Raw genomic sequence first — 13,988 nt, 5'->3', positions numbered from 1 at the left:
GACTCCTCCTTTCGGTGATAGTGCACATGAGCATCGACTCCATTGTTAGATTGTTTTCTTTCCTCCATCGGGTTTGGATGTGGTTTGCGGTGCTCCGGTTCGAGACCGCTCTTCGGGATCCTTTTGGAGCGCAAACCACTGTACCCTCGTGGGTATTGTTTTGAACACGTTTCCGATCAACCGTATGTCGGAAAACTTCCTAGTTGGATCAGTAAAACTCCAACCGCGGGCTTCGGGCCTAGCCTGTTTCCATTAACTTACACTCGAGGAAAACATCATTGAGTAATCTTCCGATGAAACGGACTCTATTCCCAATTTTGCCCTCGGTGCCACTTTAAATATCCGCACACTGACCTTCACAAGGTCAATAAACCTGGCTTCTCTCCGGAGCACAAGGAAAGAAGACTGTGATGCCTTTTGATCTTTTCGATCTAAAAAGACCCTGTGGGACCGTCTGGCTCGACAAAGAGAAATGCAGCAACAGAATATCGAAGACATACCCAATATCTTTGGAGAAGATATTGAGAAGGAAGAAATGGAAGCGTCCACAGCAGAAGAGGGATTCTCCGTTCAGGATTCCTATTCCGAACTGGAGTCCCAGGATGTCCCAGGCAAGGTGCTGTGAGTACTAAAACCCCTTTGCCCACCAAGCACACTTCCACCAAACAAAAGGCTTCCGGGCCACCACTGCCATCCGGCCATGGTAGGCACTGAGACTCTGCTTTGAACGCCTCGCCCTCTGGCTTGACACTGAAAGCACAAGTCAAGCTTTTCGGCCCAAGTCGAGACACCACACCTTCAGCCCCTAAAACTTTAGTTCCAAAGGACAAAAAGGAAAAATCGGGCTTGCTACTGAAAATGTCAGCACTGAAACAGAAAGATTCTCCTCAGAAGCCTGCGGAGCCAATTCTGGAAACTATGAAAGAAAAGCTGGACCCAAAACAAAAGAACATTTATATTAATCCAGACACTGGACTTATTTAAAAAAAAAAAAACAGTGATGCTATCATCCTAAAATGGGAGGAGTCCTAGCTCACAAGACATAGGAAATAAAATTTCTTTAAAAAAGAAAAAAGGTCCCCCCCTTCCTTTTTCCCCTCCACCATCTTCACCAGTACTTTTAGTACCGAGTTCCGACCCTCTAGATATTACACCATAGTGTACACCTACAGATCCTAACACAGGGGCTGGGGATGACACTTCTTGCCAACCACCACCAGCTCCATGGGATGATTATAATATATATTCTCCCACAGACAGATCTAGATCTATACCCTGCAAATTCTTCACCTCCTGACGAGAAGTTAATTGCCAGGGCAGCCACAGACCATGGAGTTACTCTACATAAAGAATCTTTAGAAGAAGATTTTTTATTTGAAAAATTGGGGACCACACGTGACAGCACAATCTTTACCAATGTTAAAAGGCATTATGCACCATGCAGAAGACCTTTTTAAAGACCCTGTACGCGCACCTATCATAGCTCCCAAGGCATAGCTGCCAAGGTTTCAGATTGCTATGTGTGACATTTTTATAATTTCAGTGTAATTATGAGTGACATTTAACCACTATGAGTGACACTTTCTCACAAGCAAAATCAAGCAGTAAAGATGAGGGAAACATGTAAACTTAAAAAAAGACACCCATTTGAGCAACAAACTAAGAACATCTTTAAACTGCTGCAAATCACAGATAGAGAAGGGCACTAACCTAGTGCCCTTGCAAACTGATCGTAATTTTGGGAATCTGCAATGTATCAATGGTACAGTCAAGTGCTTTCAATAAGGATATCCAACACCTCTGCTGTGATAAATCACTGCGGTAGCATTCATTTAATAGCAACTTACCTTTTCTCAAGTAAAAATATAACACTACATTGCTGCAACTAGGTAGGGAAAAATAAAAAAAATTATGTAGCTGCCGATGTCCTTGAGAAGTGTCTCTGTGTGTTACTCATTGGCTCAGCCGGCAGCATACACTCTCAGCTGCTATACAGTAGAGAAGTCAGTCTCACCCCATTCATGACGCTGGTGAAGACCTCTAAATGTAAAACTGGTCAGTGGAAATATTTGTATTTTGTGCATCAGTGGGAACCTTTTCTCTGAATTAGCAAGCTTCAAACCTGCATGGTTTCTGTTAAAAATTACTTTCATTAGATTTGCAGTTCCCTGCTAGCCGTGTATGAGAGGCGTGCCTGCCCTAATCATCACGTGCTCAGCCTCTCCCGGACTCTGAGCACGTGTTGAAGGTGAGGTTTAGTGTCGCCAGGCGACAGCAAACACTCCTGGGGGCCCGGGCTGAGGGAGGTAGGAAATAAACATCGGAAAGCGTAAGCACACATAGCTCAGTACTGGAACAGCAACGTATATATGGCAGTTACGGAGAAGTGTTTTAAAAAAAGATGTAATTGATGATTTCAGTTAATGCATTACCTGCTCTCACAGGCACTGATTATTCATCATGATCGTCAGTGGGCAAGTGATCCGGCCCGGTGGGCTGGGTCCCGGTCACGTGAGATATTCCCGCCCCCAGTGTGCTGTTAAACATGCTGAAACCTACGAGCACATCAGCTTGCTGCACCCACTCTCACTGCGACTGGCCCTGGCGCTGTCTGTACTGTAACACCGACTTGTGGTGCTGCTCGGGCTGAAATGCAGGTAGGACAGACTGGATCCTACCACCTTTACCGCAGACAGTGGTGCCAGCAGCTTTCAGCCTGTCTTGGGGTCCTGCACTGACAATAGACAGCGAAAATCACCTAATCGCCGCCACCCCGCAGCCGTGAGGTCAAGAGGAGCAAGAGCTGCGCATAACTGCAAGAAGCGCGGGTGGCAGCAGGAGAACTGACAGTGACTTAAGGTACCCCATTGTGTCTCTCTGTCAGCCAGTCCAACATGTCGCCCTATGACCTTTTGAAACCCGGACATAGTGTGTTTCCGGGGCAAGTTTTTAATTAGCAGGCAATCTGCCAAGGGTTTACTATCCATACATTTGCTGCATGTCTACCCTTTATTAAATATCTCACCACTTTGCACGCACCCCTTTCACCCTCAAGTGGACCCATACCCCACACACCCACATGCACCATCCGGCAGGCCTAAAAAGATCTCCGATAAAGAGACCCTTCGGGGGACCCGTGGGGAATTGCAGCGCCGGCCCAACGAGGAGCAACAGCCCGATGATGAAGCATGACACCCCTTGGGGTGTGTGAGGGCAACAGAGTAGAAGTGGTTGTTCCACTTCATGAATGGGCCCCCATTTTTACCTAGGATATCTTAATTTCTTTCTTCTATCCCCACACCCTTTTCTTTCATTGCACGGGTGACTAATTGCACCCTCATGCGTGAGTGACTTTTGCACCCCGCATACAGGAACAGTGCCCCTTGTGTTAACGAAACTTAAGCAATTGGAGCATGGACACTGGATCTTTTATTAGCTCCTTGGCCCCCCCTCTTTTGATATGTTTAGTCAGTCCACTTCACCATTGGCCACTGACTTCAGTGACGTCAGTTTAAGTTCGGTGCCATGTGCACGGCCCCAGAGTGTACCTAACTTGGATATAATTACATTGTAGCAGTACTCGCTTAGCTGCAAGCAGATCTAGCCAGACCCCTTAGCCTATGCCTGCAGAGAGCAGTGCGCACTGCGCTGATGAGCACTGCAGCTCACTCCATCATGTGTATTATAACAGCACTCCACGTGACAGCTGATAGGCGCTATAATGCGTGACAATGCATTTCAGTGCAGTGATGCGGATCACCACACTGAAATGCGTTAGACTAACGCCTGATGCGTGGTACTTGGCTGGGCTGCCAAGGTTGATAAAAAATGCAACCCCCCAGCATCTGACCCAATTTTTATTAGGGGCCAGCTTCCCTTAGACTCTTTGTTTGTGTCCAATGCATGTAAAAGAGCAAATTCCCAAACCTCAGGCGAATCCCCACCTCCAGACAAAGAGTCTAAATGAATAGATGTCTCAGGCAAAAGAGTGGTTGTACAATCAGCCAGTCTTTGGCGCATAGCCAATACACAAGGTCTTGTGGCTAGGAATGACCGGGCCCACTGAGATGAAATGGAGGAGTTACTCCAATACCTCCCTGAGGAGCATAGGAAAAAAGGTCAGGAACTAGTGCTGGAGGGAAAATTTATTTTTAACTCCTCCATCAGGTGTGCGCTAGAGGCTGCTGATACTGCAGCCATAGGTGTTAACACCGGTTTTCTCCTCAGAAGACGCACATGGCTGCGAATCTCTAGGTTTAAACCAGCGGTACAACAAACATTACTCCATGCTCACTTTGACAAGGAACTTCTTTTTGGCCCTCAAGTGGATGAAGTACTTGAAAAGATGAAAAAAGACACTGAAGTGGCAAAATCCATGAGAGCACTTCAATCACCCTCTAACAGATGCTCCTTTCGCTGTTCATTTTATAGGGGGGCTCAAAAAGTACCTCCCACAGATGCCACTGCATCTTCGTACAAACCTCAAACTCGATCCTCCCCTTCTAAAGTATTCTACAAGGGTGGTTATAGAGGAAACAATTTTAAAGGAATAGGTAGAGGTACACCAACATGTACCTCTTCATCTCCCAGCAAGCAGTGACTTAATACCAATTCCCCTTGACCATCATACACCTGTCGTGGGAAAACTGCAACCGTTTCTTAACATCAGACAGATGGGTGTTGGACATTATCCATGATTATTGCCTGGAGCTCACCAGCAATACTCCCAATATTCCACCTCACATTCACGTACTTCTTGTTTGAGGAGTTGTTGGTTGGAGTGTAAGTTATTTTAACAAAAGGAGCTATAGAACCAGTTTCAATACCACACCAAGGGTCAGGGGTTTACTCACTTTGCTTCCTGATCTCCAAAAAGGACTGTTCTCTGTGGCCAGTCATAAATCTCAGACCTTTAAACATATTCACACTATAGAGCACTTTCATATGGCGGTCACACAGTAATTAAAGCCTTTATGGAAGGCCTTAAAAGAGTGATTGTCTCCCAAAACATTCTGCCCCTTGAAGTTTGGTAGTTCATAAAATATGAATTCTTCACCTAAGGTTCCATTGGATAGAGATTCTAGGAGACAAGATTTGTGTGGCAAACATATTTTTTTTCCTCTACTAGTTCTTCTTTAAGGTCCACTGACATGTCTTGTGCTCTTGGCTATTTTTCTCACGCTTTGTGGTATGCCTTGCAGACTATATTGCCGACACTTCTGGATGACCTCCAATCAAATCTTGAACAGTTGTTTCTGGATGGACAGCAGGCTGCTAAGCTGATTATTAGATGCGGCATGGATACTACTGATTTAGTAAGATGGGCCATACAATCTGGTGACACTACGGCGTCGTGCCTGGTTGCAAACTTCAGAAGCTGTCCAGGCTGCTTTGGTCGATTTGCCCTTTCCATGGCACCCATCTCTTTGGTGCCCAGGCAGACTCTGCTTTACAGCGTTTCCGTGATAGACGGGGTGAAACAGAGTTGTAGTTTCTCTTTTTCTAATTATATACCAAATTGATTTTTCCCTACACAAGTGTTATTTGGAGGATATTAATATATTGGTTTTTGCAAGGCTGGCCATGTCAGGTCAGCCTGTTAGTGACACCTGACGTAGTATTGTGTACTTCGCAGATATTATTGTATCAGTACTGTCTTTGACAGGTTATGTGGTACAGGTATACCTATGGCTTAGGTATACCTGTATTCTTTCGAATGATTATATCACTAACGCTTACCGAAATTTTGGAAGATATATGGCTTACTTCCGTTCTTAGAACGTGGTTGTTCCACGATCACTGCTTGTAATGTTATCTTGAATGCAGTGTGAGAATATTTTGACCTTAGGGGGTTAGCTTTTCCGGTCATGTGCAGCATTTTCTGGGAGGATTTCTTAAGAGAATGTTCACCTTTATAGATCTTCTCTTCCTTAAGAACATCCTGAGTTTTTCTTTCCATATACTTTGAAATGGTGGTGTAGTTACACATATATATTTATAAGCCCTTGTCAGTTTTTCGGTCAAATTTTGGTTCTGTCCAATATCCCTTGTGGTCCAATATTCCAACTGGATAGCTCTTTTTGAGATTTTCATGGGTTGGGTTGTACTTCATTTTGACCTATTGGATCAAGTGTGGTAGTAAGTGTTTTCAGTTAGCAAGGTTTCATTCTCTTGCGTTTTCTTTTAGGCTGATGATAGTAACAGCCTCTCAGGATACTTTTGAGCACTTGGCATTATCTTAATGCTAGGTCACCCAGGGTATATGGCGTACACACAGTTGTAATGTATCTGTGTTGTGCATATTTAGATATAGCTTTGCCATATGCAAATATGACGTATATGTACGTCTGCTCTATTGCTAATTTCGACCGGCTGGTTGTCTCTGAGAACTTTTATAGGATTCGTTCGCAGACCCTCCTCTTGTTGGGTATAACAATGGTATTTAATGCAAAAGTTAAGGAATCTGTGGCTTGATGTCTCTATCAGATGAACGAGTTACTTACCTTTGTTAACGCATTATTTGGTAGAGATATAGTCTAGCTTCAGATTCCTTAACACCATGCCCATCCTCCCCACTCTGCGAATGTTTTGTAGTGTAAGAGTCATTTCCTTTTACAACCCTGGTTTATACACCGGCGGTCAGTGTTTCAAGTAGCTATGTGATTCACCGTACCATTTGATCTTTCCATATGGACATTATCTGAGTGTAAGGGTGTTACCCCATTTCAGCACTGGTTTTATACATCACTAAGCGTTCTTTCATGTAGCTGTGTGAATGCATGAACCATTTGGTCTTACCTTGTAGATCTTGACTTGGTATTGCCATACCATTTATTTCTGTTTTCTAATTCTCGTTTCAAAGATACATTGATTTTTTTTTTTGGGGGGGGTTGGGGGCACACTGTTTCCGCAACCAGTTTCTATAGTGATTCTGCATTATGGCACGGACTGTTTCACAGAAGAAAATGTTGTCTGCACGCCTTAGGTGACTTCTAGAACTCTACCGATGTCAGAACTAGATTTGACGTCATCACAAAGTCCTATGACGCGGAGAGGTACTGTTGAAAAATTTCTGGATACAGTCTGACACCTGGGGAGAATTAAAAAGTTAAGGAATCTACAGTTAGACTGTCCCTACCAGATAATGCGTTCCGAAGGTAAGTAACTTGTTGATTGACCCCTTAAGGTTCCTACACCTCTCCTCATTGCAGCAGTGACTTTCATTTTTTACCATCATTAGGCATGGATCATTAATGAGTCTATGTTGTTTTTGTTGGCTCTCAGGAGCTATATTTGAAATGTTCCACTGCCACTGCAACCAAGAGCAGTGTCTCCCTAAAACAAATAGGTGTGGCCACTGTTAGCGTAACAGTCAGAATAAATATTAAAGGCAAAGGGGTTATATACTACGTTTGTATATCATCGAATACTTCCTTTCCTCAGAAGTTATAGATGGTGAATTTAGCCCACATTTTGGCAGAAGTTCAGCTCAACAGGTGATAGTGCTTGATGGATTGTGGAATGTATGTTATCACGTCCTTCAGTTCCCCTTGCTCTGGTTAACCCAGAGAGACCAGAACTACTAACAAAGCACAGCAACATGCATAATTGGTAAACTGATAGTTCTGGTTGTGGCCTTTCTGCAGCTATATGAACTCCGTTGTTATCCTTACTTTGCAGACTGCCTGCTGGGGGTATCCTCCAAAAAGGTGACTGCGCCCGAGACTACCAAAATACTCTGAAGTTAATTAAATAGTTTCTTGTTCCATCCTTAAGGATTCAGAGTAATTTCTAGCTAATAGACCAGTGAGAGCTATCTACATCCAGTCCCCTCTCCCCATAAAAGCTGTAGTTGGGGCCCATGTTCTGCAGCTGCACAACCTGATTTAGGAACCAACCTTCTAGTTGCTATATATCTGGTTATATCACTGTTACACCACATTTAGGACTAACTTAACTGAGGTTAAGGTTGGTTCCTAGTTGGCGCTGGTGAAGCCATTTGATTAGTTTGATTGCTGCTCAACTTTGTTTTGTGACAACCCATCACACTGTAGAATTGAAAGGCGGAATAACCTGAGGCATAACTAGAAGAGACACTGCCTCACCACTTTGACAAATCCATGTCCTGTTGTTCAACATTGTATGCAGTAGGACTCCTCTCAGGTGCAAGAACGAAACCTGCGGCACCAAGAGCTGTGAAAAAAGAAGGTATACCGTCAAACTATTAAGTAAATGAGACCTATAGGAAAATAAATACCTGGGAGTTGTCACAGTCACTGAAAACTGGTTCCACAGGGGAACTTCAATGCTTACCCTTTAAGGGGGATGGTGTTGACTTAAGTAGAGAGCGGAATACTAAATTCCTGGGTATCAGGAGCTACTCTATTCCACAAACTGGGTGTAGCTTAAAGGTATCATCCGGATGTCTAAAAAAACAAATTGAACAGCCATCGACCGTGTCAAAACCAGTAGAAAAATATATACAGAGTCCAAGTTAAATGCCGAATGTTCCACAATGTGCCATTCAACTAGGCCTTCCGGGTTTTTAATCGACATGGAGAAAATTGTGAAGATGTTTCCTCCTTTGCTGTGGCTTTTTTATACTGACTGGGACTGCTGCCTTATCCCCCTTTCCTTTTTCCTGCATGTTATTAGTTACAGTAGTAGAGGAGAGAGGGGCAGAGTCACTCACCAGGGACACCACCATTCTTCTGACGCACTGGTGTATCCAACCACCTTCAGCATCGCATAGAAACTGCCTCCACCCACCTCTGTGCCCACCCCTCTACCACAGTGGGACCTTTAAAAAAGACGGATTGTGAAGCTGTTTTTAATGCCACCTGGGCATTTTTGAGATACAGGCCTGCTTTATTTTGTACTGAGCCATGTTGTAGTCTGTAGTTTTTTGCAGTAGCACTACCTCAAACTGCAGGCAAGACATTGCATGACTAAGAAAGCAAAAAAAAACGTATCTCTATCTACTGGGCAGGGAAGAAAGAAAGAAGCGGAGAGAAAATGTTCAGTTTTTAGATTGTTTCCTGTAGTATATATGACTTTTTTAGTGAAATGTTTGTAGTTAAAACCTTTGGACTGATGGGAGATGTAATGTTATTACTTGGCCAATAAATGAGTAAAGGCAAGAAAAAAAAGCATAATCCTTGTCTCCAGTTCTGATATAAAAATGTATATCTGCATTACAAATTGTAATGCTAAACTAAATATGGCTATGCAGATTAAGCAGTGAGTGAAACAATGTAACGTTTTCTGTAGTGCTATTACATATCCAAATGATATTGTCATTGTAAGCTGCTGGTGTATATTGTGTTCCATCCATTGACTGTTATTGATAATATGATCTCTTAAAAATGTGTACATAAAAATATTCACATGTGACAGAGCCATTTGGGACCTTGTATCAGTTCATTCAGTTCATAAATGAAATGTTTTTTTAAAATTTGGACTAATACAGATAACGTTTTGCTCATATTTCCAATTATTGAAGTAAAATGTACTCTCCGTTTTCAGATTCTTGTTTTTGCAGTATTTATTCTAAATCTAGGTTAAATAGTCTACATTCCTCCGTGAAATCCGGTGTATTCTGTATTTGCTTTAAACAATCTACACTATGTTTAATGTATGTTGACATTGTTTTAGCTATAGTTTTATAAAATCACCTAGATATATTAATAATAGCTGTAGTAATTCATTTATTCTCTAAAAGATGAGACATCGCACACACTCAAAATGAAGAGACAAGCATATTACACCATTGCTTGTGAGCTTTGTATATGGAGTGCTTCTTGAGAGGCCCTTGTGCCATATGTAGATGGCTTCTGTGAAAGTGTGGGTGGCTTGACTCTTTCATATGAGATCTTACCTGAGAGCTAATAGAATCCTTTTGTGAGGGTACAGGGCTCAGAGTGCTACAAGAGGTTCAGCCCCTTTTGAAGAGTGTTGGGGTTCTGCGAGAGGCTTGTAATTTCCCATCTCTGCCCCTTTGGTATATCATGTAATAGAGCACCTTCCCAGCTATGTCCAGCGGCCTGAAAATGAATGCCAGAGTCTGATTTCTTTCTATTTGGTTTCCAGTTACAGCTTTCAAGTGGATGAACCAGGTGGGCCAGGACTGGTGAAGCGTTCCAGTCTTGTCAGCCCTGGCCACCCGCCTCCTGCAACCCCCGTGGGATCCCCAACAGGTGCTAGGCCAGGATTCTCCCCACCCCCTGCCCCTCCGCCACCACCTCCCTATGGGGAGAGTCCTTTGCCACCGCCCATGTATGAGTATTCTTCACCCTCTACCCCACCTCCTCCATCTCCCCCTGGTTTCCCCCCTCATCCTTCATTCAATGCCCCGCCTCCTCTTCCACCTCCCACCTCAATGTTGGACTACACTTCCGTGCTCCCACCTCCATCACTGCAACCCCAGAGCGGGGCTCCACCAGCCCCACCTCCACCACCTCCACCTGGACCCCCACCACCACCTCTCCCTCCATCAGCCCCTTCTATAACACCCTCTGCTCCCAAGCCAAAGTCTTCCCTGCCTCCTGTCAGTGATGCACGAAGCGACCTGCTGTCTGCCATCCGTCAAGGTAACGATGTCTTCATTTGCATGCCATCACTTCTGAATCTCTCTCTTTCATGGCTGATTTTCTACATTTTGATGGTAGTTTGGATGGATTTGAGATATTTTGTTGGCCACTCTTTCAACCAGATATCCTTTGATGCATGTAATTAATCAGAGGTCTGTGACAGAAAGTCACTTGCCTAATCATCTTCTGTCCAGCAGTGGTCTCACTGTATGGGGGACCCCAGGACTGAATATGGCCAAACCCAGCATGTGAATGCAAGTTTTGCTGAAACAGTCGCAAACATTTTCAGTCCAAAGTACATTGTCTGCAGATCTCATTTATGCCTTTTTGGACATTTTGGCGCGAAAGGCTCTGTCCTTTGTGACTTCCTCATCATCCTCATTCTTTCTCATAAGATTTTTTCTAAATTCATATAAGCCCTTGTACCGCAGCCATGAGTCGGATTACAGAATACACTATGTAAATAAGCTCTGGTCACAACTAGCGAAAACGGCAGCTCGGCTGTTCAATTTTTTGTTATTTATTTTATCTATTGGACTCTGACACTTTTCGGAAGGTGGGCATCATAATCAAGTGGTACTAGAGTCCATTATTCAGAGAAAATGTTTCCTAAGTGCAGAAAAAAGAGGCCTCGAAATACACTATCTTTTGCCTTTTATAATTCTCGTTACTTCATTCAAAACCCTATTCTGCCTATTTGATTTTTTTCATATATCTTTACAGAACATTTTTTTAATTTTTTCTTAGCTTTTTTCTGTGAGTTGAAGTTTCAGTCAATCGTTCGGCACATTTTGAAAAATACCTTTGTGGTGGGATTAAGTCCAGGAACGATTAACTGGTTCTATTCATGGTTTATCCTCCTGAGAGTTGGACTGTAAATGAGCTCCCACAAATTTCCACAATGTCTTATTATTGAGGTTGCAGGATAGAGCAAGAAGGTGCTCACAGGCCAAACTGGGCATCATGAAAAAGTGCTCACAATCTCCTTAAGCAAAAGAGAAGTGGCATGGGTGAACATATATGGTAAGGCAATGCAGTTCTTTTCTATATGTTTGTGTGCCACCTACCCGGACATACTCAGGGGGTCACCCAGAGGAGTAGCTGTATGACCATGATGGTTCACATTCCGTGTAGAGTAGTTCTCAGTTGATCAGTTAAAAAAATCCCTCTGAAAGGTCCCCCGTGTTGAGGACCTTGCTGTCTACATACAGGGTCTTGTTGCTAAAAGATTCAACAGTGACGATACTGAAAAGACACAATCCTACAACTCCAGTTCAATCACTAGAGGCTGCCCCTTAGACCACTACATGTTTAAGGTCCAATAAATCCAATCCTTTATTACTATGGACTAGAGGAACATCCCGTTTAAGTAGATGCAGCTATTCACCTGCAAGACTAAGAATCTTTCTTAGCTCATTGTCGTTTCAAGCGGAGCATAGCCCAGGAATACCACCTGGCAATGAGCATTGAGAAAACTGCAAAGTAGCTACATAAAAAGGTCTGATAGAGTATTCTAGGCACAAAATTCCGTACCTTCGAATATTTCCCCAGACGCAGTACCAATGCAGGCTGATAGATGGCATCATTTGGACACGCGTGCCGTCATCTGTGGCGGAAGGGACCGCTGCGGTGCCTATATAGGTGCTACCCTAGTGCGCTGACGTCAGTTATTTTCTTTCCACACCAGTCATCGCCAATTCGGAGGAGAGCTTTCTTTGACTTTTTGTCAAAGATGTTTTTGAGACTTTGTCTCCTGGCGTGAAGGATGACCACCAAAAAGGCAGGTTTTAATGCATGTGGAGCTTGTCATTCACAGATGTCCCACAAAAAGAAAGGAAAAAGTCAACAAGGTCTTTCACTTCACAATGCAAGACTTCGAAAGGGTTGCTGGACCGTTGGCACTGGAGGCCTACCTCTGTGGTGGAGTCTGTGCCTGGGCCATCTCCACACCTCTTAGAATTTCCAGGAGCCACAGCAGCCCCAGCCAAACTAAACTAGTTTTATAAGGCTGTGCAACTCATTTTTGAACTGCCCGACCTCTCTTGAGTGCCCTGGGACCCCCGTGTGTCTGGGAGCAGCCCCTATTGGCCTTCAGGCGGCAGGTTCATCCTTTGCACAGGTTGGGCCTCAGGGATACATTAACTGATCCGGAGCAGCGCCTGTCGAGTGGCCTTGACTTTCCCCTGTGCCCGCTCTAGTGCCAGCACCACCGATGCCCAGCAGTGGCTCCGCCCATTTGTAGGAGAGTGGAATCTGACTAATGGTTGCCCCCAACTTTTTGCCTGGTATTTGAGTGGTTTTTGACTAGTCTGGCTGGGATCCTGCTATCCAGGACCCCAGCCTATCTGCTTTCTCCCTAAAACTGATGTGAGTACCCTAGGTACCAACCAATTGGATGCTGAGGGTGCCCTGCCGGTCCCTTGTAGATGGTACCCTAGGTACCCAGGGCATGGGCCCCTCAGTAGGCCTACCAGGGCTGCAGCACTTATTGTGCCACCCTGGGACAGCCATACAAACTGACACCACCAGACCACTACTGTAGTCTGGGTAAGGTGGTGCTAGCACCCCTTACAGGGATGTAGGTACCCTATATCCCACACCATTACAACACATATACTCTCATAGGTCACCCCTATGGCAGGCCCTGGTAATCCTAGAGGGCTGGGTGCTGAGGTATGTGTGAGGGGGGACCCCTATGTGAGTAGGGCCTCTCTGCAACCTTTGTAAAATCGTTACTGGGTTGTTTGTAGTGTAGCCATACCATATACTCTTAACCGCATTATAAGTAAATTGCGTCATCGCGATAACTTGAGAATGGCTACACAGAACCATATCGTGTTTGGTGTCAAACATGTAGGAATCATACCCCCAGTCCAGCCATGGGCATGAGGGTATGATTCCCCCCTGCTAGAGGGGCGATATGGGAAAAGCGGCAGAATTTAGACACCAATTTAAAAGTGCACATGTACCACAAAATGGCTACTGTCCGCCACCTACACGACTCTGGCTGGCTGTTGCTGGGGAAAACCCCAGCCTCGCCATCTGGACAATAGGGCCCCTGTGGCAGGGAGGTGCCAGCACCTCCCCAGACAGGATATGTGGATTGGAACAGGGTGGGTGCACCAAATGTCCTTTCAGAGTTGCACGTAGGCAGCTGCAGAGACCCAATTCTGCATACACCGCCTGGAACCGGTTCAGGGGCAGCCTGCCCCTCGCCCAGGCGGGAAACACACAAAGAGGAGTGGGTGTAGCCACCCTTTCCCGCCTCTACTCTGATTGGTAGGCTCTATTTGGGACCATCCCCTAATCTTGGGGATATATGGGAATAACGTGGCCCCAGAGCCTTAGATTCGTCCAGAACTTTACAGAACTGACCTTCGACGAGCTGCTGCCCAGCTG

At 44.7% G+C, this 13,988-nt stretch overlaps 1 pseudogene; it reads left to right on the top strand.

The window, feature by feature from the left end:
• LOC146798264 (actin-binding protein WASF2-like) overlaps positions 1-11,467 on the top strand; it is a 126,193-nt pseudogene extending 114,726 nt beyond the window's left edge.
• The last annotated feature ends 2,521 nt before the right edge of the window (positions 11,468-13,988 follow it).

This window comes from Triturus cristatus, chromosome 9 (assembly GCF_964204655.1).
Source record: "Triturus cristatus chromosome 9, aTriCri1.1, whole genome shotgun sequence".
Taxonomy (NCBI): domain Eukaryota; kingdom Metazoa; phylum Chordata; class Amphibia; order Caudata; family Salamandridae; genus Triturus; species Triturus cristatus.
This window is presented reverse-complemented; position numbering and strand designations above follow the sequence as displayed.